Source organism: Schistocerca serialis, chromosome 1 (genome assembly GCF_023864345.2).
Source record: "Schistocerca serialis cubense isolate TAMUIC-IGC-003099 chromosome 1, iqSchSeri2.2, whole genome shotgun sequence".
Taxonomy (NCBI): domain Eukaryota; kingdom Metazoa; phylum Arthropoda; class Insecta; order Orthoptera; family Acrididae; genus Schistocerca; species Schistocerca serialis.
Genome location: NC_064638.1, coordinates 129,466,502 through 129,489,899, shown reverse-complemented (window position 1 = coordinate 129,489,899; position 23,398 = coordinate 129,466,502). Strand labels below are relative to the sequence as shown.

At 42.4% G+C, this 23,398-nt stretch overlaps 1 protein-coding gene across 4 annotated transcripts in view; it reads right to left on the bottom strand.

Annotated features, from left to right (window-relative positions):
- LOC126464102 (rhotekin-like) overlaps positions 1–23,398 on the bottom strand; it is a 755,639-nt gene that overhangs the window by 336,364 nt on the left and 395,877 nt on the right. The window lies entirely within an intron of this gene.

Sequence of the window (23,398 nt, the reverse complement as noted above, 5' to 3'; positions counted from 1 at the left end):
GGCGTAAGTGAATCGTTAGCTAACGCAGAGTAAGAGAACGAAAGGCGGTTCATAATAGGCGAATAAATAAAACACAATGCAGTTTATTTTTGAATACATTGTGGGAGTATGCAGTGATCAATGTTATTACGAATATTTACTATCAAAAACAGTCTTGATCACAAATTATTTATTCCTGTGATCGGTTTCGACCACAACTGTGGTCATCTTCAGATAAATAAAATGCAGTTTATTTGATTATCATCTCCATAAATATTTAAAAAAATTATAAAATTGTGTCAATAGCAGTCGATACCTTTCTGTGCCAAAGCAAATGACTGTAAATCTTTAGGTAGATTATTTATACTTCTGATTTTCATTTCATTTCATGAACTGAGCTACTTGTTTGCAAAAGATCCAGGGTGTCCCACTCAGACCTCCCTGATTTCACGGACGCTGGAGAGAAAAACCACAGTAGATACAACAATGAAAAAGCACCACATTGTAGAGCCTCTCAAAGAATTAGTATTCCCGCATCAGAAGTGCTTTGTATCGTCGCCAGAGTGCAGCATGGTCGCATGAAGTGAAAATGAGGACTCACAGCAGTAAGCAAGCAGTAGTGTAGTGTGCAGAAACAAAATCGCCGATTACTGAGCTAAGAAATAATCATCGTGTGTTGAATGTGATCCACCTAATGTGAAAACAATTAAGGAATCGTATAGGAAGTTTCTGGCAACTGGAAGTATTCTGAAACATTCTGGTGGTGCACGTTACCGAGTTTCAGAAAGGACAGTGGAGGACATCAGACAAATGTTTCTAAGAAGCCCATCTAAGACAATTCGTCAAGCATCTAGACAACGTGATGTACCTCGATCAACACTGCATCGTGTAGTTCACTAGCGTCTTCGTATATCTGCTTATAAAGTGAAAATTCTGCAACATATGAAGCCGAACGACAAACCACGCCGACAACAATTTGCTGCGGACATGCTGCAGCGTATTGATATTGATGCCTGGAAAGATGTTTGTTCTCAGATGAGGCAACCTCTCATCTATCAGGAAAGGTTAATAGGTATAATGTTCGGATTTGGGGTTCGCAAAATCAGCACGTTGTCATTGAACACGTTCGTGATAGCCCTAAACTAAACGTCTGGTGTGGGCTAATGCACGACAGGGTTGTTGGACCGTTCTTCTTTACGGAACAAACGGTGAATGGGTCAGTGTATTTGGGTTTGTGTGCCCTCAGATACAAGACTTGCAAACCCAACATCATTTTTCAACAACGTGGAGCTCCGCCGCATTGGTCAACAGCTGTTCGCAAGTTCCTGGATACGAAATTTTCCAATCGTTAGATCGGACGCGGTGGACCCATTGTCTGGCCACCACGTTTACCCGACAGTACGCCGCTCGATTTCTTCATGTGGGGATTCGTGAAGGACCGCGTGTATGCGACCAAAGTGGACGATATTCCTACGTTGCGACGTCGTATCACTAACGCGACTGCAACAATAACAAAAATGTTACAAAGAACTTGACAAGAAATTGAATATAGATTCGATATTCTTCGTGCTACAAATGGTTCACATGTAGAGGTGTACTGATGACAAATTCTTTGAGATGCTCTACAATGTGGTGCAGTTTTCACAGTCGTATCTACTGTGGTTTTTTTTCCTGGGTCTTTGAAATCAGGGAGGTTTGAGTGGGACACCCTGTATTATTTACCACACGTAATTCGTATTACACGCTTTTGAGTAGGAAAACTTAGGCGGAGTACGATACCTTCTCTCTCTCTCTCTCTCTCTCTCTCTCTCTCTCTCTCTCTCTCTCTGTCTGTCTGTCTGTCTGTCTGTCTGTGTGTGTGTGTGTGTGTGTGTGTGTGTGTGTGTGTGTGTGTTTTTGACGGATACTCGGAGAAAACACATTACAGGAATTATTACTGAACTGCATTGCTGAATAATTTATAAACCTTTGTATAACTGACTAGTGGTCAACTGAAGGCAATAAAATAAATAATTATAATAAAACAGGTATAAGAATAATGTATTTATCGCATAGTTACATTACAAAAATATTGACACTTTGTCTCAAATTACGAACCAATATCCAGGCCACGAAAGTAGTCTAGTGGTCTCTACGAGAAAAGTCCTGAATTACATAGCGAACAGTCTGCTATTCAGCGCCACAGTCACAACTTGGTGAAGTTATTTTCTTCCTCTTGTGTGAAGAATCGGCATACCTTCCAGTGTTGGTACTTATTCGCTTAAGAACCGACCGGATCCTGCGTGACAGCTTAAGGTCAGGTACGGCATCTTCAGTTGTTCCGTAGTAGCATTAATCTGCCATGTGCGTCTTCCGCAGTCATTAATATTACAGCCGTTAACTAACGTCCTTAACGGTTTCCAGCACTGGCTGGCGAGTGCGAAGCCTTCCTTTCGCTGACGGTTGGAATGTCTGCATGAACAGGCATGTTAGGATTTTTCTGTAGTTTTTTTGTATTCCCGTACGAGTACACTTTCCCGCCGCAGATGACCGTTGCTCACATCCGAAAGTTTAACCCATTAATTATCCTGCAGCCGTCCCCTGGTTGGTACTAAACGAGCACCAAAATACTGGTATACAGGCAATAGTCGATATCTCCTGGTAAATTTTACTCCACACATCGGAACACACACACACACACACACACACACACACACACACACACACACACACACACACACACACACACCAACAAAAGTTTTGGATAGATTCTTTATTTCGAAAACCACATAAAACAAAAACTGGCTGTGAGGCATGCGTGTAAGTTCTATTGGAATGTGAGTATACCACAGAATAAATAAATTTATGTAACGACAGAATCGTGTTTCCCAAAGCACGAGGGAGGGGGGTTTGCAGCACTCCTGAGCAACGTCAGTACGTGGAAAAACGTTCCTTCGCTCGGATACAGGCTTGAATCCTCGTGGCCTACCCTCGAGAGATTATCTCATCAATCTTGGTCCAAACCTGCCCTTAAATGCCGACCCACCGTAAGTCACGTAGAGTAATGTTGAACAAACGTGTTCGCGAGAACAGCACAAAGCAAAAGGGAATTATCATCTTCCAAGAGAAAATTGTCACCAACATGTTGGCGACATGGTCTCACTGTTGACTGCAGAATTGCGTCCCTGTACCGTAGCGCAGTAAGATTGCCGTCAACAACCACATGAAGTGTACTGTGGTCCCCCTGTAGTGCCAGCTCCGAGAGAGAAACAAGTGAAGTTATGTTTGACAGTAATCGTTTTGGAACTCGAAAAAATTGTCATTCAACATCAAGTAATACAGTTGTATTTATAATTTCTGATGTGGTATGTATTAATTATACTTTTATATCGGATGTTGAAGATCAGACTTTCATCAATTTACGAGTCGCTCCTTAAATCAATACAAGCAAGAACGTTCAAACAAATGTATGTCCGTAAATGATTAACTTATACCTGATCTGTCCTGTTAAAATTTCGATCATCTATGAGTGTCAATTTGAAATTGATGTAATGTTATTTTATCATGAAACTTCCTGGCAGATTAAAACTGTGTGCTGGACTCGGGAGTTCGAGTGTCGGTCCGGTACGCAGTTTTAATCTGCCAGGAAGTTTCATATCAGCGCACACTTCGCTGCAGAGTGAAAATTTCACTATCTTATTTTATCGTAATCGTAAACGGACCTGACGCTGTAAACATTAGTGTCACAAGCAGTCTGTCTTTAACACTAATGGATTTACGCATACTAGTATCTAGACTGGCAATTATGGGTGAAATTATAAAGCGTATTTGTTCTGTCTCCATCGCTGGCGTTGCGAAATATTTCGATATCGTTGCGGATTGCCCATCACAAGCTCCGTAAGAGATTCTTGCATGCTCCAGAATCATCCCGCTGCCTAATGCGCTCTCTTATCCAACACGAAGACGGTCCTTGACGCCTTTTCCTTAATATTAACATCGTTAAAAGAGCAGCTGCAGCCCGACTCTCTTCCTTCACGCACAGAACTACGACAAAAAAATCTCACGGAGAGTGATCTCTCAGCCTTTACAGACACTAACCACCCTGATGTGTGTAAAACGCTTCCGACATTGCTCTCTGAAGACACTCAGAACACAGAAAGGTCTTGCATGGAACTGTCGGACAGTGACTCTCGGTGGAAATTCGCTTCTAGTCCGAACAGTTCTTGCGAGTGCTATCCGAGAAAGCCAAACTGCCTGGGAGCATCAAAACTCTCGCGTGTATCCCAGCACAAAGAATAACGGAAAAGCGAGAAACAAAGGAGAGGAGAGCCGGAACTTCAGGTCGAATGCGATTGGTCGATATGGGAGTGCTGAAGTTGGGAGGTGCGAGTGGTGATGGTGGAGGTGAAGGGCCAGCCGGCAGAGTGGAGGCGCCATTCGGTGTCCGCAGAAGTGAGCCCGCCGGCGTGACGCAGGGGCAGGCAGACGCAGGAAGCCGTTAATAGAGCCGCCCCACGCTGGGCCAGCAGGCGCAGGCGCCGGGCCCCAGCACTCGCGAGCAGATCGCACGTGTGGGTGTGCGCGTGTGTATATATAGCGGCCTTATCTTCCAGGGAAGGACACGTGTCAGCGAGCGAGCGACGCCACTCCCGCACTCTACCAAAAAAAGTACGCCGAGTGGCGGAACCCCAACCTTTCTGGCTCCAGTCGACACTTAGAATAGTCCCCCTGTGAACGTGTGTTCCAGGACAAGAGACGTCACGTAACGAGCAAACACGAGATCGAGATGGGAGGGGCGCGTGTTCGCTACATCTCTTATCTCATTCGAGGAGATCGACGGGTCACTATCACAAAACTTCATTGGACGGTTCCTTCTCATCCACCCTACTACAGCTAGGATATCGCACCTTCCGATTTCCATCTGTTTGGCCCAGTGAAGGACGCATCCGTCGGAAGCAGTACGTGGATGATGGGGAGGTTATTGATGCAACAAGATGTTGGCTCCGACATCGACCGGTAGAGTGGTAACATGTGGCATTCAGGCGCTCCCAGTATGGTGGCGTAAGGCCATTGCACTAAACTGAGGTTACTTTGAAAAAAGGAGTTTGTGTTTTTGTAGCCAAAAGAGTGGCGAATAACATGGTGACTGGAATTCTGAATACAGCCAAACTGCTTTCAGAAAAAAAAAATGTTGCATTAATTACTGAAAGCCCCTCATACAATTTTTCGAGGATACAATTCTTTGAAGATGCAATTCCTTAACAGTGAAAAGGGCCCTCGGATATCCGAAGCACAAAACGGAAAAGAAATAAGAAATCAGGTTAAGTGGTTATAGTGACAAGACCTAACCATTAAAACATGGTGACGACAATGAAAGTGAAAATGACATGACGATGAAATCACGATGATATCATTATGACATCATGATGGCAGCTGTTGTGGCCTCTTCCACAGAAAAGAAGGTTTAGTTTAACGTTCCATCGACGGCCTTGTCGCGAGACTGAGAACTTGCTCATTTGGATAGTGATGAGACAGAAAATCAAAATCATCCCGTAATTCGCATTAAGTGATTTTCGCAGCCACTGACAACCTAATTCTGTTAGATCAGGCGAGGATTTTAATCCTGACTTGCCGTCTGTAGCTGATAAAACATTTCCGCGAGTCTCTTGCGCCCGAGGAAATAACGCCCCAGACGTATCGCATTCGTCAAACCAAAGAGATAATCCATAACGAAATTTGAAAGTAAAATGAATACATGGCCATATTTTACGACGCTAGCGGGCGCGAAGTGTTATGGACGTGTCATGCGGCAAGTACAAGGCCGGAACGCGCAACTTGAAGGTGGCAGAAAGCTAGTTGCCACGGTCGTCGGCTCGGCGTTGAACTGCCTCTTGCCAGGTGACCTACTTGTTATAGACAAACAACGATCGACCAGCCGAATACATTATCTGATCGTACCACCTGACCTTCATATGGCCTTTTGCTGCCATAAGCAACGTTGAAAATACAATAGATGGCTAACATTCTACGCCGAAGGTACTCGTAACGCAAATTACCTACTTCTCAGAGTAAAACTCAATGCCAGACTCATTCGCGCTGCAGAGTAAAAGTTTTATTCTAAAATCAATCCACATGCTCCCTCTAAGCAAATTTCCGCCTTTAGCGGTGAAGTTTGTCGAAGAAAGCACACAAGTGACCATCAGACAATTGTCTTACTTTGCATACTCCTACTCACTGATGTCACGTGGAACAACTACACACAACGCACGATATTGCACTGTCTGTGTCGTTAAGAAGAACTATGCATGTCCGAAGGAACACTGCCTCGCTCTTCTTAACAGAAGCACTGTAACATCGTATTTATTCGCCGATGCAAACAGCAACTTTCAATGAAAATATCCTCCCCTGTACGGATATTACATAATGTGTGCACAGGAACAGGTGTGGCGCAGGAACGAAGACATATCGAAGTTTGCATCTGGCTGTTAGTGCACGGATAGCCAAAGATGTTAAGGCGACCGCTCTCGTAAAACGGGATATCCGGGATCGAGTCTTGTTCTGGCACATATTTTCATTGTCATTATTACTTTATACAGCTGATGGTTGTTCGTATACGCAACTTCGAGTACATGAAATCATGTACACAAAGTGTTAATAGTACAGCAACGTGCTTTAAGGACAGACTTCTGTCCATCCTCTAACCTCAGGCATGCACCTATAAATAGAGTAAGACGTTACAACAAACCCCCAAAACAGTAATTTTCTTGTAACGTTTGTTCTGCAGAACAATTCATAATGTGAAAATAATACAGAATTCGGCACATTATAATATGAACAAAAATTCTTTCTTCAATCCGCAGCTTTACTCTTGCACAGAAACGACAAAAATGTATAGTCATAAAAATAATAAACCCCATCTCTCATAATTACAGGTTCTTGCAGGTAGAGAAGACACCTAGCACGAACTGGGCCACTTCAGTTTCACAACTCTTTCTACAACATTATTGAACAGGTAATATTTGTGTTTGAGAAGGTGACATTCATCAGATTTTTATAGAATTAAAGTAAAAATCCAATTACGTAAGCAATTATGAGAGTAAGTCCAATATTTCTAGCTCTACTGATGTATTCTACATAACCACGAGCTGTCGCAAAAATGATCCAGGGGAACAGTAAATATCTGACTGTGTAGTTATGAGCCACGGACTGTGCGTTTCAGCGTGAGGCGTGGGCTGACTACGACAGAATTGTTGACGTCGGTTACAGAAGAAATAGATGCACAATGGTGAATAAGACCGATGTACGGACGTACGCATTTTTAGCCAGACGGTAATTAAGACCACGAAAAGGAGGAAAAACATGTAGTAATTTTTGTGAGGAATCTTAGCGCGAGTGATGGATAGCTGCTTAGAAAAATGAACACCCTAGTTCGAGTCTCGGTCCGGCACACACTTTTAATCTGCCACAAAGCTTCATATCAACGCCCGCTCCGCTGCAGAGGGAAAATCTCATTCTGGAAACACCCCCAGGCTGTGAGCAAACCATGTCTCCGCAATATCCTTTCTTCCACGTGTGCTAGTTCTGCAAGTTTCGCAGAACAGCTTCTGTGAAGTTTGGAAGGTAGGAGACGAGGTACTTCCAGAACTGAAGCTGTGAGGACGAGTCGTGAGTCATGCTTGGGTAGCTCAGCTGGTAGAGCACTTGCCTGCGAAAGGCAAAGGTCCCGAGTTCGAGTTTCGGTCCGGCACACAGTTTTAATCTACCAGGAAGTTTCATATCAGCGCACACTCCGCTGCAGAGCGAAAATCTCATTCTGGAAACATGAAGCCCTAACGTACAGAAGCAAGCTGTTTCTCTGAGTCTGATTAACTGAAAAAAAGAACAAAAAAATCTCCTGCAGCAATTACTGAAACAACTATTCTGTGTCAGTTACAATTCCGTATTGAACACTGTGTCAGTTGCAATCATTAAGTCATGTTTATAACAAGATTATGTTACAGTACTCGATACGCCATAGATGATATGAACGTAAGTATGTACGAACAACTATCTGGGCAAGTATACTGAAACATGACGTCATTCCAAGGTGAGACCCTATGCCATTTCCGGTTCCGGTCTGGGCACCGCCGCAAAGACTGGCCAAAGTGTCTTTCTGCCTTCTTGTTTGCACTTTCGAGCTCTAACTCTAGCTGGTTCCGCTGTCTAGAATGCTTCCAGTTTGCTCGTTCTACTTTTCTTTATTTTCACCTATGCAGCTCAGCATCGGTTTTATTCTTGTGCGCCGGCCGCAGTGACCGAGCGGTTCTAGGCGCTTCAGTCTGGAACCGCGCGACCGCTACGGTCGCAGGTTTGAATCCTGCCTCGGGCGTGGATGTGTGTGATGTCCTTAGGTTGGTTAGTTTTAATTAGTTCTGAAGTCTAGGGGACTGATGACCTCAGATGTTTAGTTCCATAGTGCTCAGAGCCATTTGAACCATTATTCGTGTGCTTATCTCATGTTATAATTTCGTATATAATGACAAACTGCAGACTGGGACGTAATGCAGGAGGCATTAAACCTCAGGCACAGCATGATCACGTTTAGCCTCCGATTGTCACGAGTTTCCTAACTGAAAGTGTCACAGCTGTCTGCATCATCCTCCACAGATCTGTTAGTAATCCCTGTCCCAATGCTACGAGGTATAAGACAAGAGCTTGAAATGATGATTGGTACTGAACGAACACGCCTGTTCACCACATTTTTTTCCACTAGTTTTAGATTCAAGTTGTTTGCAACTCCAAAATGAGAACGCCATGCGCTCCAGCAATATTTATCTAGAAGCTTCGAGTCAAAACAGGTCAATCATGACACCTATGATCTGTAATGCTGTCAGTCTGAAAATATTCACCAACTGGTAAACACACTCTGGGGTACATATCTGTTACAAAGCTACTTATCGCACGAAATGAAATGTTTGAAGGCAATTTGTGATAATTATTCTTTATGAATAGCTTGACGGTCGATACAAGCTTATGTAACCTATCACATTGTCAGAACGTACACGTCTACTCTTTGCTACGGTGTCCCTTGTGGTGAAACATCCAACACATGATAATACTGTGTGTTACGGACCGGAATCCGTATCCTTGGCTTTCGCAACCATAGCTCAATGGGACTGAGCTATGCAGGCGCAAGTCCCTGAGTGCCTCCAGAGCTTCAGTTCTGCTAGCACCCTAACTTAGAAATCCCCACAGAGCACTCCAGCATACTCTGTGCAATTTACCAATATTGGTAAGAAGAAAGGCAAGGTCCGGGTTCGAATTTCGGTCCAACACTTGTTTTTCTGCTGTTTGGAACACAGCGTCACCTACTTCTCTGCACACTCTTGGACAAAACAATGAATTTGCAAGGACAACGCTGTAACAGCCGCTGAATATTGGAGAGAGAAAGCTACTGCATCCTTTCTTCTAGGCTCCTTTTTGATATCTCGCTATATGGTCGCATAAACAATCTGGAATCTCCAGAATGATTTTTTACTCTGCAGAATAGTGTAAGCTGATTTGAAACGTGCTGTCAGATTAAAACTGTGCGCCGGAGACGAGGTACTGGCGGGAGTAAAGCTGTGAGGACGGGACGTGAGCCGGATTCGATTCCCGGCTGGGTCGGAAATTTTCCGGGTGTTGTGTTTGCCTAATCATCATTTCATCCCTATCGACGCGCAAGTCGCCGAAGTGGCGTCAAATCGAAAGACTTGCACCCGGCGAACGGTCTACCCGACGGGGGGCCCTAGTCACACGATATTTACATTTTAACGGATTCCTGATATTCACGGCGGCCTCGTGAAATGGTCGTACGGGAAAATCCCCACTTCATCGCTACCACGGAGATACTGTGCCACATCGCTCGCGCGCCGACTGTAACACCACGTTCAAACTCACTTAAATCTTGATAACCAGCCATTGTAGCAGGAGTAAGCGACCTAACAACTGCGCCAGACACTTGTCTTATATAGGCGATGCCAACCGCAGCGCCGTATTCTGCCCGTCTACATATGTCTATATTTGGATATGCATGGCTATTCCAGTTTCCTTGGCGCTTCTGTGTAAGTAGGCCAACAGTAACTTCCGTTCAAAGACTATAATAGAGCAAGGATAATACTCTGTGTACCAGCCGCCACCATTCGCTGTTCGACACTGGAGCCGCGTTCACGAGGCATAGCGCAGTGGCATATGTGAAAAACTAGTTTCGGGCGGCGTCACTGCAGTGGTGACATTTTCTGCTATGTCACTAAAAGTTATTGTCGGTTGTAATTAGTGACGCGCCACCATTCATAACACGATTCGTCTGCTCACTGGTAGTTATATTTCGAAACAAAAGTATTATGTTCCACTTTATGTAGAATTAATGCTGGTTTAATTCGTTCTATTTATGAGTGTTTTAATTTTCTTTGTAAACATGAATAAAAATGTGAATGTCAAGCACGATTTTGTCGTTATTGTAACTGAAATTACTGGTGTATTGCCGGCCGGGATGGACGAGCGGTTCTAGGCACTACAGTCTGGAACCGCGCGACCGCTACGGTCGCAGGTTCGAATCCTGTCTCGGGCATGGATGTGTGTGATGTCCTTAGGTTAGTTAGGTTTAAGTAGTTCTAAGTTCTAGGGGACTGATGGCCTCAGTAGTTAAGTCCCATAGTGCTCAGAGCCATTTGAACCATGTGAACTGCTGTATTTTCTGCAAGAGAAGTGTGTTGGTTGAAATTGCTCTAAACACTATGGGACTTAATATCTGAGGTCATCAGTCCCATAGACTTGCAACTACTTAATCCTAACTAGCCTAAGGGCATCACATCCATACCCGAGGCAGGGTTCGAACCTGCGACCGTAGAAGCGGTGTGGTTCCAAGCTGAAGCGCCTAGAACCGCTCGCCCACAGCGGCCGGTGAAAAGTGTGTACCCGCCAACTATTGGTTTGTTTGTCGCAGCAGGCAATATTTTTGTTTACAGTGTCACTAATTTCATGTCAGCAGCTCGTTGTCTAATGGTTACCATTACTGCTTCTAGCTTGCCGGGGCCCCGGATTCGACAGCCGGCCGAGTCGTACATTTTCTTCTCTCGGAACAGTATGCTTGTGTTGACCTTATCATTCATTTCCTATTCATCGGACGCGCAAATCGCCAAAGTGAGGTCAAACCGAGAGACTTGCACCTGGCTGCCAAATAACCTGGCTAATTATGCCAAAAGATCATTTCATTTCATTATGCCTAGCTGAGGGCTGTGTCGCAACGTAGAATCCGTGGCGTCCTGTGTGGGCGGTAGCGCACGGTGGCGCTGCGGTGTGCCACGACTTGCAAAACTTAAGTTGCCCGTGAATGCGGCCCAATGTCCTGAAGGCTGAGCCACCATCTGCGCTGCGCCGACAGTTGACACCCGAATAGGGTCCCGGCGGCCATCTGTTTGTGGACGGATTTGAGCCCCCACGTGCCTCCCCTGGACAACACGTGCGGCAGCGCCAGCACCACGTGCATCAGGACGGTAGCAGTCCCGCCTGCGGCACTTCCGTCCGCATTCGGGGTCCTCCGGAGGGTCCTCCTCGAAAGGTGAGGAACCGCACGGAGCATTTCCGGCCCATCTTGCACACTTTCTGACGGATCTGTCTGGCAGGATTTCACAGAAATCTAACACACACAGTCGCGACATTCACTGCTTTGAAATTTGTTGCCGTTTGAAACTAGGAGCGACAGTAACGCCCCCAAGGGACTATATAGCCAGCTGTCTCCTAATATCGCATGCCTCTTAATAATAATGTTTGTTTAGAATTATTTTTCTGCGTAATTTATGAAATCGATAGTAAAATATTAGGAGAAATGAATAATCGTAAAATAAACAGAGCCAAAATTCTCTAACAAAATGCTACAGTATATTAATGAAGAAATACTTTCAAAATTGCTTATAATTGCAGCTGACTCCACTGAAAGCAAATAAATATAGACACAGTATCTTATAAAGGTTTCTTGAAATTACTGCAACCAATCGCCTTTTGTTCTTCGACTTTTATTATCTCCTTACCGGTTTCGAACCGGTTTCATTGTTTGCTGCAGTGTGGGAGTCGCGTAGAGCTATTGGTGTCCGGTTTTTTTCTTTTTTATTCTTTTACAGTGTGTTATGCTAAGAAGCATGTATTTCTGTTGCTATCTATTCTCATTATGGTAGTCACTTTGCTTGACGCGTAATAACTTTGCACCGAGTCTAACGACTTGCACTGTTACATTGGACTTCACTTTCCAATACACGAATAATTTTATTTAATCCAACTTTTTTCCATCATCGAAAGACGATTACATTGAAAATTTCTGATATTTGGGGCTCTGAGGCTTACGGCTGTGTTTATGGTTCTAATTAGGCGACAGTTACCGAACTGGTTTCCTTCGTGCCGGGAATGAGTTTTACTGATTTTTGAACAGTTATTACCACGCCTCTGCGGCAGTACTCTCTGCAGCTATTTGGTGTATTTGGTACGTTAAATTATGTTGTTTCCTATTTTATCTATTTATAAACTAATTTAGGACTGAAGTATAGCGAACGCTTGGATAGTGAGTTCCAGCTGTAACATTTCTTCACAAGTAACTGTTCAACTCCTCCTACAGTCTCAGGCATTAAAATCGAGGTGAAGTTCCCCGAGTTCGACAGAAGAGTATGAAGAACCTCAAACGAGAGTGCACCTTTGGAGGAAGACCACATATGAACGCTGAATGGAACCGAAAAGGGGAAACTAGCACCAGGATGCAATTAAATCCGGGGTACTAAACAGACTACGTACGGGCACAGCTACATTGAGAGATACTCTAAATAAATTAGGTTACTTCGTAGATTCTAACCTAAGTGAATGCAGGGTACTACAAACCACGCTTCACATGAACATCTACCCACTCTGCCCCGCCAAATGCACTATAAAGGACCTTATGGCAAAGAAGCCAAATGCAATTGACGTCGCCCGTTTCTAGGTGAGAAATGTTTAGCTCTAGCTATTCTTATATTTGATGTAGGGGAGGGAGGGGGTTGTCGTAACAGGGGCAAGTAGTAACAGGCTCTTTTCACATGCGATGTTAAACTTTATTAGCGTATTTCTCTGACTCGCTTTGACCTGCAAACCGCGCCGCACCGCACCATGTTGCCATAGCCAGTCTCCCGGCGGCCGGCGCAGTGAGCGGAAGTGTGCACGCTCTTCACTTTCGCCAGGTAATATAAAATTGTGCTGTGGTAACATTTTGGTTTGCGTTATTATTATCGACTAATTGCAAACTTGCTATATCTTATTTATATTCAAATTTATCTATCTCTGATAATATGTAGCAGTTTTTCAGATTGCTAAATTGTTTAAATAGTTATCCTGATAAATGTTAAAAAATCATACCATGTGGTTAGTTGTAACAAAATCTCGGGGCTTGTTGTAACGTGTTACAACATGCCCCACGTTATGGTGTAAATACATACTTTTTTTTCCTTTCTTCTAGAATGAGGGTGTATAAAAGAAAGTCAGAGCGGGCAACACAAAGCCAAGAAGTGTACGAGTTAGCGGTAGGTGAAGTTGTAGAAAAAAGAATGCAGTATTCGTAAAGCTTGTCAGACTTTCGAATTATGTCACGTCTCTCTTTATAGATACATAAAGAAAAAGAAGAATAATGAATGTTTAAGAGTTGGTTATGTTAAGCCTAGATAAGTATTTACTGCGGAAGAAGAGGGTAAGATGGCTTCTAAAACTGTTAATTACTTAATTTTTAGGTGTTGATTACTTAAAAAGTGTATTTAAGTTGATTTTTGATAAGAATTAAATAATACCTACTTTATAATTAACAAAATTGACATCTTTCTAAACAAAGAATGAATGATTAGAGGTATTATTGTTTTTCTTGACGTTAGTTCTTGCCCCGGTAGACGTTACAACTTGCTCCAAGTACGAGGTAAGTCCTAACACCGGACTTCTTCTTGCAAATAATTTATTGTAAAATAATGACCAATAGTTATGGTATTATTTTTACTTGATTTGGTAGAGGAAGAGTTACAGCATCCATCCATCCATCCATCCATCTTTATTTAGTAGCAATTTCATCAGTGGATCTCAAGATATATTAGTTTTCATGAAAACTGTTAAAACAAGCCCCTCCCCTACTGTAATCTCTACAAAGTTTTATATCTACAATTCTTTAATATATAAAATACATGCAAAGAAGCACAATAACGTTCTACACACTATAGGATGTAACTTCGTGATGCTTCTAACACGAATAAATAAATACCGTGATAAAATGCGGGGTGCACCTAGCGGGTGTATAAGTTTTTAAAAACCATGTTAAGGCTACTAGTCGCAATATCAGTACAAAGAATGAGAAGCTGTAAGATCACGGCGTTCTAACTGGCCGCCATTCGACTGTGTGTGTTGGAGAACAGAACGGTGTGTACGTGTGGGGAGTCCGGGACGCCATGGGGGATCCCCAGGCGCGCTGTACCTGTCCCAGCCATTGACTGTTCGGTCCACTCTTTCTCGCCTTTGTATTGGGAATGAGGGCGACCGGTGATTTTCCAAGAAGCCCGTTTACCTGAGCGTCCTGTGCTTCGAGACGCGCCGTGGCTCGTGTGTGTGTGTGTGTGTGTGTGTGTGTGTGTGTGAAGGCCACACTCCTGCACTCCGCGCCACACAGGAAATTTACGGCCACCTAGATAGCCCAGTGAGCTAAAAGCCTACACTACTCTCTCCTCCCCCAGCACTAAGCGGACAAAAACTGTGCAAAGGACGTGGAAAGTGCACCCGCTCCCTCCCTCTCTCAGGTATCTCACATACACGGCGAGCAAAAAGCACGAAGCGTGTACCGTGGGATTACGAAACAGCTTCCCTACTAACAGGACTGGTAATTAGCGGAGAGGCGATCCCTTCCAAGAATGCAGTTTCTGAAGGATACTGTCAGTTTGCAAAGGAAACGCAAATCCATCTACAATCATCCATTTAGCAGCGTAAAGTGGCAGCCAGGTTTACACTCTGCAACTTAATCTTCATGCCGACTGATTTCTACTTCAGAACAATATTGACTTTAATGATATTTCGCCTATTTCTCGTCTCTTGTATACCCGCTGGAAGAGTTTCTCATATTTAGCTCACCCAGGGATTTTAATAATGCTGACGGAATTAGTTCTTCATGTCTTACGTCAAATTTATCTTACAGTATAGCACAACAGACGCGCGTGATCCTACCACCTGCTATCACAAACGGCTAATGTCTAACTGCACAGTGTCAAACACCAATAGCGCGGCGTTTCTATCAAGTGGAAACGGCAACAGACGAAACGCAATCTAGAGTGTGGGGAAATCAGTCATCATAAAGCAACACACAGGTAAGGAGGTATTGTGAAAACGTTTTAACATCCCATAGAGCACAGACTCCGGTAGGGTAAGGAGGGGAACGAAAATCAACAGCAATTTTTTCGAAAGTTCCATCCGAGCATTCACATTTAGGTTAGAGGGACCCCCCCTTGGGCGAAACGAGAAAATACCTGACGGCTTACCAGAGAGGACATTATCATCGTTGATAAAGAACGTCCGTCCTCAGAGACCAAAAACAGGAAAAGTTAACGTAATATTGGTAAACTGCAGGAGTATCCAGGGCAAGGTTCCTGAATTAGTATCTCTTATTGAAGGAAATAGTGCGCATATAGTATTAGGAACGGAAAGTTGGTTAAAACCGGAAGTGAACAGTAACGAAATCCTAGACACAGAATGGAATATATACCGCAAGGATAGGATAAACGCCAATGGTGGAGGAGTATTTACAGCAGTAAAGAATTCAATAATATCCAGTGAAGTTATTAGCGAATGCGAATGTGAAATAATCTGGGTTAAGTTAAGTATCAAAGGTGGGTCAGATATGATAGTCGGATGCTTCTATAGACCACCTGCATCAGCAACCGTAGTAGTTGAGCGCCTCAGAGAGAACCTGCAGAACGTCGTGAAGAAGTTTCGTGATCATACTATTGTAATAGGGGGAGACTTCAATCTACCAGGTATAGAATGGGATAGTCACACAATCAGAACTGGAGCCAGGGACAGAGACTCTTGTGACATTATCCTGACTGCCTTGTCCGAGAATTACTTCGAGCAGATAGTTAGAGAACCAACTCGTGAAGCTAACGTTTTAGACCTCATAGCAACAAATAGACCGGAACTTTTCGACTCCGTGAATGTAGAAGAGGGTACAGTGATCATAAGTCAGTGGTTGCATCAATGACTACAAGTGTAATAAGAAATGCCAAGAAAGGAAGGAAAATATATTTGCTTAACAAGAGTGATAGGGCACAAATCGCAGAATATCTGAGTGACCACCATCAAACGTTCATTTCTGAGGAAGAGGATGTGGAACAAAAATGGAAAAAATTCAGAAACATCGTCCAGTACGCCTTAGATAAGTTCGTACCGACTAAGGTCCAAAGCGAGGGGAAAGATCCACCGTGGTATAACAATCATGTACGAAAGGTACTACGGAAACAAAGAAAGCTTCATCATAGGTTTAAGAGTAGTCGAATCATAGCTGATAAGGAAAAGCTGAACGAAGCGAAAAAGAGCGTAAAGAGAGCAATGAGAGAAGCATTCAACGAATTCGAACATAAAACATTGGCAAACAATCTAAACAAGAACCCTAAAAAGTTTTGGTCATATGTAAAATCGGTAAGCGGATCTAAATCCCCTATTCAGTCACTCGTTGACCACGATGGAACCGAAACAGAGGACGACCGAAGAAAGGCAGAAATACTGAATTCAGTGTTCCGAAACTGTTTCACTGCGGAAAATCGTAACACGGTCCCTGACTTCAGCCGTCGCACGGACGCCAAAATGGAAAATATTGAAATAAACGATATCGGAATTGAAAAACAACTGCTATCACTTAGTAGCGGAAAAGCATCCGGACCAGACGAGATACCCTTAAGATTCTACAGTGATTATGCTAAAGAACTTGCCCCCTTTCTATCAGCAATTTATCGTAGATCGCTGGAAGAACGTAAAGTACCTAGCGACTGGAAGAAAGCGCAGGTCGTTCCCATTTTCAAGAAGGGTCATAAATCAGATGCGAATAATTATAGGCCTATTTCGCTTACGTCAATCTGTTGTAGAATAATGGAACATGTTTTGTGTTCTCGTATTATGACGTTCTTAGATAATACAAATCTCCTTCATCATAACCAACATGGATTCCGCAAACAGAGATCATGTGAAACTCAGCTCGCCCTATTTGCCCAAGAAATTCACAGTGCCGTAGACACTGGCGAGCAGATTGATGCCGTATTCCTGGACTTCAGGAAGGCATTTGATACGGTTCCGCACTTACGTTTAGTGAAAAAAATACGAGCTTACGGAATATCGGACCAGGTTTGTGATTGGATTCAGGATTTCCTAGAAGAAAGAACACAACATCTCATTCTTAACGGTTCAAAATCTGCAGATGTAGAGGTAATTTCGGGAGTACCGCAGGGAAGCGTGATAGGACCTTTATTGTTTACAATATACATAAATGACTTAGTTGACAACATCGGTAGCTCCGTGAGGCTATTTGCAGATGACACGGTTGTCTACAAGAAAGTAGCAACATCAGAAGACTCGTACGTACTCCAGGAGGACCTGCAGAGGATTAATGCATGGTGCGACAGCTGGCAGCTTTCCCTAAACGTAGATAAATGTAATATAATGCGCATACATAGGGGCAGAAATCCATTCCAGTACGATTATGCCATAGGTGGTAAATCATTGGAAGCGGTAACGACCGTAAAATACTTAGGAGTTACTATCCGGAGCGATCTGAAGTGGAATGATCACATAAAACAAATAGTGGGAAAAGCAGGCGCCAGGTTGAGATTCATAGGAAGAATTCTAAGAAAATGTGACTCATCGACGAAAGAAGTAGCTTACAAAACGCTTGTTCGTCCGATTCTTGAGTATTGCTCATCAGTATGGGACCCTTACCAGGTTGGATTAATAGAAGAGATAGACATGATCCAGCGAAAAGCAGCGCGATTCGTCATGGGGACATTTAGTCAGCGCGAGAGCGTTACGGAGATGCTGAACAAGCTCCAGTGGCGGACACTTCAAGAAAGGCGTTACGCAATACGGAGAGGTTTATTATCGAAATTACGAGAGAGCATATTCCGGGAAGAGATGGGCAACATATTACTACCGCCCACATATATCTCGCGTAATGATCACAACGAAAAGATCCGAGAAATTAGAGCAAATACGGAGACTTACAAGCAGTCGTTCTTCCCACGCACAATTCGTGAATGGAACAGGGAAGGGGGGATCAGATAGTGGTACAATAAGTACCCTCCGCCACACACCCTAAGGTGGCTCGCGGAGTATGGATGTAGATGTAGATTGTCATGTCTTCTGGGGTATTCTGTATTTGCTAGTATTGTACATCCGCTTGTGATGTGATCTACTGTTTCTATTTGTTGTTTGCAAAGTCTGCATTTATCTGTTGTGGTATTGGGATCTTTAATAATGTGCTTGCTGTAATATCTGGTGTTTATTGTTTGATCCTGTATTGCAATCATGAATCCTTCCGTCTCACTGTATATGTTGCCTTTTCTTAGCCATGTATTGGATGCGTCTTGATCGATGTGTGGCTGTGTTAGATGATACCGGTGCTTGCCATGTAGTGTTTTCTTTTCCCAATTTACTTTCTTCGCATCTGTTGATGTTATGTGATCCAAAGGGTTGTAGAAGTGGTTATGAAATTGCAGTGGTGTAGCCGATGTATTTATATGAGCGATTGCTTTGTATATTTTGCTAGTTTCTGCTCGTTCTATAAATAATTTTCTTAAATTGTCTACCTGTCTATAATGTAGGTTTTTTATGTCGATAAAGCCCCTTCGTCCTTCCTTTCTGCTTAATGTGAATCTTTCAGTTGCTGAATGTATGTGATGTATTCTATATTTGTGGCATTGTGATCGTGTAAGTGTATTGAGTGCTTCTAGGTCTGTGTTACTCCATTTCACTACTCTGAATGAGTAGGTCAATATTGGTATAGCGTAAGTATTTATAGCTTTTGTCTTGTTTCTTGCTGTCAATTCTATTTTCAGTATTTTTGTTAGTCTTTGTCTATATTTTTCTTTTAGTTCTCCTTTAATATTTGTATTATCTATTCCTATTTTTTGTCTGTATCCTAGATATTTATAGGCATCTGTTTTTTCCATCGCTTCTATGCAGTCGCTGTGGTTATCTAATATGTAATCTTCTTGTTTAGTGTGTTTTCCCTTGACTATGCTATTTTTCTTACATTTGTCTGTTCCAAAAACCATATTTATATCATTGCTGAATACTTCTGTTATCTTTAGTAATTGGTTGAGTTGTTGATTTGTTGCTGTCAGTAGTTTTAGATCATCCATGTATAGCAGATGTGTGATTTTGTGTGGGTATGTTCCAGTAATACTGTATCCATAAATTGTATTATTTAGCATGTTGGATAGTGGGTTCAGAGCAAGGCAGAACCAGAAAGGACTCAATGAGTCTCCATGGAATTTTCCCCGCTTAATCTGTATTGGCTGAGATGTGATATTATTTGAATTTGTTTGGATATTAAGTGTGGTTTTCCAATTTTTCATTACTATGTTTAGGAACTGTATCAATTTAGGATCTACTTTGAATATTTCCAATATTTGTAGTAACCATAAGAGTGGGGTACACTATCAAAAGCTTTTTGGTAATCAATGTATGCATAGTGTAGCGACCTTTGTTTGGTTTTAGCTTGATATGTCACCTCTGCATCTATTATCAGTTGCTCTTTACATCCTCGTGCTCCTTTGCAACAGCCTTTTTGTTCTTCATTTATAATTTTGTTCTGTGTTGTATGTGTCTAATTTCTGTGTAATGACTGAAGTTAATATTTTGTATATTGTTGGTAGGCATGTTATGGGGCGATATTTTGCTGGGTTTGCTGTGTCTGCTTGATCTTTAGGTTTCAGATAAGTTATTCCATGTGTAAGTGTATCAGGGAATGTGTATGGGTCTGCAATGTAACTGTTAAATAATTTAGTTAGATGTGAATGTGTTGAGGTGAATTTCTTTAGCCAGAAATGTGCTATTTTATCTTTTCCAGGGGCTTTCATTGTGAGTAGAATTAATTGCTTGGGTGACTTCATGTTGCAAAATTATCACTTCAGGCATTTGTGGTATGTATCTGTTTCTGCTTGTATCCACCGTGCATGCCTGTTATGTTGTACCGGGTTTGACCATATGTTACTCCAGAAGTGTTCCATGTCTGTTATGTTTGGTGGATTGTCTATTTTAATGTGTGTGTTATCTATTGTCTGGTAAAATTTCTTTTGGTTTGTGTTGAATGTTTGGTTTTGTTTCCTTCTATTTTCACTTTTTTTGTATCTTCTAAGTCGTTTGGCCAATGCTTGTAATTTCTGCTTCTTTTCATCTAATTGCTATATCGCTTCTTGTTGTGGGATTTTACCTAACCTTTTTCATTTTTAGTCTGATATTTCATTTCTTATAAATTGTGTTAGCTGTGCGATGTCTTTTCTCAGTTTTTCTATTCTGATCTGTAGCCTGTGTTGCCATGCTGGTTTGTGGGTTTCTTCTTTGTGTTGGTTGGTTCTGATCTCTGCCTAGTGTGTATATTTAGTGTAGTGAGTGCTCCTATATAAATCAGTAGTTGTAGCTCTACCATAGTTGTATTTTCATTTATTTTGTTGTGTATGATTGTGTTGATAGTTTTTATTGTTGTTTCGACTTGTGGGTTATTTGGCGGTCTATGCAAGAATGGTCTAATGTCTGTATTTGTGTCTTTGTATTCTATATATGTAAGCTGAAATTTTTCTTCTATATCTAACATGTGAGTCACTTCGTGTTCTATTTGTTGTTATTGTTATTATTGTTCTACTTGTTGTTATTTTAATTATTATTATTATTATTATTATTATTATTATTATTATTATCGATTATTCTCATTTAAAGAGCGCGTTTGAACTTGAATTCCTCCATGATGGTGGTTTATGTTTTTTCTGAGCCCAAATTTTCTTGATATGTTCACTGTATTGCTTCTTTCGCTCCGCTGTCCATTTGCATCCTGGTCTCTTCTGTGTTGTGGTGTCAAATTCATGTTTTTTGATGATGTTCTTGAATTCAGTTCTATTTTCTGCATCGTTTACTGTTATGCGTGCTTGTCTCAGATCCTCTTCAACTCCTTTCATCCATTTTGTTTTTCCCCTGCCTGAGTGATGACTAAGAATTCGCTTTGAAATTCTGTGTTCATTCATCCTGTGGATATGTCCGTAGAACTGCATTCTTCTTTCCCTAGTTGTATCCGTAATCTTGTCTAAGTATTTATATAGTTCTGATGTTGGTCTCTTCTTCCAGATTCCTTGCTCTTGTATCGGGCCAAAACTTTTCCTGAGAATTTTCCTTTCTTGTTTCTCTATTTCTTTGATTTTAGTTTGCCCACTTATTTGCGTTGTTTCAGATGCATACAGTGCCTCCGGAAGTACCACAGTGTTGTAGTGCCTCAATTTTGCGTTAATGGATATGGACTTATTGTTATAATAGTTCCACTTGAGTTTATATGCTTTCTGTAGTTTTTTCTTTCTTTTATTATTCTTTCCTCATTGGCCTTTAGGTTGATCCCTGATAGCTGGATGATTTCTCCCAGTACTTAAAATGTAGTATTTGTACGATTTTCCCATGGGTTGTCACAGTAGTCAATTTGTCTTGTGGCACTCTTTATATGTACTGGGTTTTCTGATACGAGATTTGCAGGCCAGTTCTTTGTGCAATTTCGGGTAACTTCTCTATGGCGTTAGTGGCTGCTTTTCTATTATTTGTGAGGATTATTATTTTTATTATTATTAAGTAGTAGTTGCAGTATACGCCTGGGCACTATGAACGGTATTCACTTCTGAAATGGAAGTCTGAACCATGACCTAAACGTCCATCGGTCCATGAAGGAAACAAAGCACACTTAGGTCTTCCTAAGTGTTTCTTACGTCAGGAAGCTCGCTGTCCAGAGATAGCCAATGACCTTGCCCCACGAACAACATGTGTAGTTAAAAAAATGTTATCTACAAGCTCAGAATGAAAGCAAAGAAAAACGAGCCAATTTGGTATTTAAAATAACTGCCTGGTCTATTTCGCATTAGATAAGTCGTAATTACGCAAGCTCACCCGTAGACAAAAAAAAGTATTAGTCACGCACCAAAAAGAGCACACGGCTTGCTTTGGGGCGTGTGACTGAGGAACTGGTACAAGGCGATTATGTTTTCATCCACTGCTCATCTAAGTCATGACAATAACGTGGTGCCTATGTAACAGTGGGGTTTATGGAATCAGTGCAGTAAGATGGGTCGATGTTTGCACGTCCCAATCACGACATGGTGAATTAAAATCCCCGATTTAGCGTGTGTGTGTGTGTGTGTGTGTGTGTGTGTGTGTGTGTGTGTGTGTGTGTGTGTTGAACGTGGATGTTCACCGAGTCTGCAAGGAATGAGCTATCATATGCACCCATGCAGAAGGTGTGGGAACAGCGGCCGTAAAGAGATCGAACCGTCAGGGACCAGAGACGAATGTCATGCCCTGTCTATGACAATCGGTTTCGAACCCGATAGGAATTGCTATCAGTGACCGCAAAGCCATCTCAAGAAACTCTGAGCAATCTTTGCAATGGGAACCGCACGCCATGTACATTTTGGTCTGGTTGCTTTGCTCAGAAACGGACGTACAGCCGCACGTCTCCAGTGGATCCAACAACACAGAAACTGCACAGTAGCTAGAAAGAAGCGTGTAGTGTGGTTCTACGGGCCACAATTTTGCCTCCTTTTCAAATGATACACTGAGTAGGAGGTTTAGTTATAGTCGGAAGTGGTTTTGTGACTTTTCGGGATTTTTCTGGTAGTATGACTTAGTCCACTCATTCTGCTTGCAGTGAATACGAATCAGGATGCTTCTTCGACATTTCCACCGAACAAATGTTGCCCTTTCGTCTACTACTTCACGATTACGTCTTCCAACATGACGACAGTCGTGTTCACAGGACGCCAAGCTTGTGCACATGATATGACGAACACTGGAGCTCCCAGTTCCATTCAGACGGCTCCGTTAAATCACCAGACGCTAATCCCACAGAAAAACGTCTGGGATTCTATGTGACACCAAGAGAACCGTAGCAAATAACACCCCCGCAGTTACGTTGGTGTGCAGCATATAGTAAGTGGAAGAATTATCGCATAATCAGCTGAACAACTCGTTCATCCAGGTTGCTGAGAAGAATAACTTACAGAAGAATGGGAAAGAAAACTGGGTTTCTGTTAGATGACGATCACGCTGTCTTTAGGAAAGATAAAGGCACCAAAGAGGCTATTCTGAGGTTGCGGTTGATAATGGAAGCAAGACTAAAGAAAAATCTACACACATTCATAGGATTTGT